Below are 2,124 nucleotides of genomic sequence, written 5' to 3'. Positions count from 1 at the left end.
GGATTCTAAGAGACAGAGATGAGGGCAGATGGCCTCTGCAAAGGCGTGGAGACTGGAGATACACACAGGCACTCATCCATTCACACATCCAGGATGATGAGATACAGCCTGGTGACTCAGAAGACAGAATAACCACCCAGGGCTTGGCTAGTATTGCATATGATGTTTTCAAAAGCCCTGGCATTCTGAAGCCTATTTGAAGAGTCAGCCAGCCAAAGAACCCCATTTCCCAGATAGCAGCTGAGGCTCCATGAAGGGGTGACTGGCTCCAGCTGGCACAAGGCTAGCTGCTTTAGCAGTGGTAAGAGGTCATTGGTTTTGGTGACAGAGGAAAGGGGGGCTTAGTTTCTTGGGGCTGAGGCTTTACTGTCAGCCTCAAGCCCAGAGCAGTTTCTAACATTTCTTTTTTCCTTTCACCTCCTCTTCTGGACCAGGGGAAACATCCCTCCTCCCTTCTCCCCCAGCTCAGTTCCAGATGGGGGCACCTGGCAAGGTCGGTGTTTTCTGTCCCTTCTTCTGCCCAGCCACCAATGTGGATAAGGTGGTTGGGGCTTCTTGGCCCGACTCTTTTGGGATGAGATAGGCTAGCAGGGCAGGGAGAGAGGGGCTAGTTTCCACTGGCGGGACAGTGCTGCATCATAAGGTATAATCAGTGGACGGTGTGGGTTATGCCAAGGCTGTTCTGGACAGGCTGGCACACGAGGGCTCAGCTCAGCTCGAGAGCCTTTAACTGCAGACCGTGATACTTGCTGAAATCCAGGGGCTTTCTTTTCTCCGCATCACATACTTGGTGAGAGGTAGCGTTGTGCAGTTGGAGTCAGAAGTACCAACTGGGTAGCTCTGGGCACAGCTCTGGGCCTCGGTCTCCACCCCCCCCTCCCCCGGAGGGCTGGGTCTAGACTAGCTCCCCGTCCCCCTGGGTAGAGGGTCCCTCTGGCTGCTGCTGTTCTGGCTTCCTCCTCCTGTCAGTCTGGAGGGGTCACTGAACGGCTGCCCGGAGGAGCCTTACCCAGCCAGTTTAGCAGACGAAGCGCTGCCCAGGAGGCTCGGCAGAGGCTCCCGAACCTCCTCAGCCCCAATTGTCTCGGGCGGGGAGCCAGCTGCCTTGGTAGGTGGTGACCTCCACATCCCTGCAGGTATTCAACCAGGTTGTACTGTAAGAAGGGATTGATTCCTGTTAAACTGGGAAGGAGGTGGCCTCGGAAGCTCTGAGGTGGGGTCTTTCTGTTCTGAGTTTCGTGGACCTGGCAGGGCAGGGAAGGGCCCCAATCGCGATATGAGTCACACAGAACCCCAACCAGGTTTGGGGGCTGGCTAGGTGGAGGCTGGGACTGTCGCGACGGGCATATCACGACAGAGCGACTGAGGAGGTCGCGGTCCCCGTCTCGGTATGTCGCCACGTGGCGCCGAGAGGGGGAGGGCCCCGGAGGCGGGTCCAGGAGTGGACATTTGGGCAGCCAGACACCCACAGGACCGGCCAGTCCTCCAGGAACACCGAGTGCCGGCATAGAGCGGCAGCGAGGAAGCTCTGCAGGGCCACTTTAGGGGCGGGGCCGGGGAGGAGGCGAGAGGGGGTGTGGACTGGGCCGTGGCGTCGGCACGCAGGGAGGGGCAGGAAGGGGAGGGGGCGGGGCCGCGGGGGGCCCGCACGAAGGGACGGAGGGGGCGGAGCCGCCGCGGCGGGGCCGCAGATGCGGCGGGGGGGGGGGGGCCCAGGGCAGGGGAGGGGCGGGGCCGCCGCGGGCGGAGGCCGCAGCCCGCAGCCGGAAGCGGAAGAGGCGCCAGGAGCTGGGAGCGGGGCCTAGCTGGAGCTGGAGCGCCCGGGAGACGGTGAGAGTACCCCCCCCACCCGCCTCGCGCCGGCTTCGACAGCCCCCTCCCCTCCCCTGCCCTTCCCTCCGGCCCGGTGCGTGGGGTGCGGGCTAGGACGGCAGGCGGCCGCGGGTGCGGCTCCTCCTCCGGGCGCCCTCCCTCACTCCTCCCTGACCTCTCACCCCTGACCCCGCCAACCCCTATTGGGCCCTGCGGCCCCACCCCGACCCGACCCTCTGGGGGACCTTGGCTCCAGCCTGGAGGAAACCCCGGCACTTAAAGCTCTCCTCCGCCCTAAAAATCCCACCCCCT

The 2,124-nt window shown here is 63.1% G+C and overlaps 1 protein-coding gene across 2 annotated transcripts in view; it reads left to right on the top strand.

Annotated features, from left to right (window-relative positions):
* The first annotated feature begins 1,719 nt into the window (after positions 1 to 1,719).
* Positions 1,720 to 2,124, top strand: part of CLK3 (CDC like kinase 3) — a 29,780-nt gene continuing 29,375 nt past the window's right edge. For both annotated transcript variants that reach the window (XM_069071169.1, XM_069071168.1), the window contains exon 1: positions 1,720 to 1,830. The gene's annotated coding sequence lies outside the window, so the exon portion shown is untranslated. The remainder of the gene's footprint in view (positions 1,831 to 2,124) is intronic.

The sequence above is a fragment of the Petaurus breviceps genome, unplaced genomic scaffold (assembly GCF_028583685.1).
Source record: "Petaurus breviceps papuanus isolate PSGF00001 unplaced genomic scaffold, PetGlider_PUasm1.0 90825, whole genome shotgun sequence".
In the NCBI taxonomy this organism is placed as follows: Eukaryota; Metazoa; Chordata; class Mammalia; order Diprotodontia; family Petauridae; genus Petaurus; species Petaurus breviceps.
Note: the sequence above shows the minus strand (reverse complement) of the source record. Positions and strands in the feature narration are given on the sequence as shown.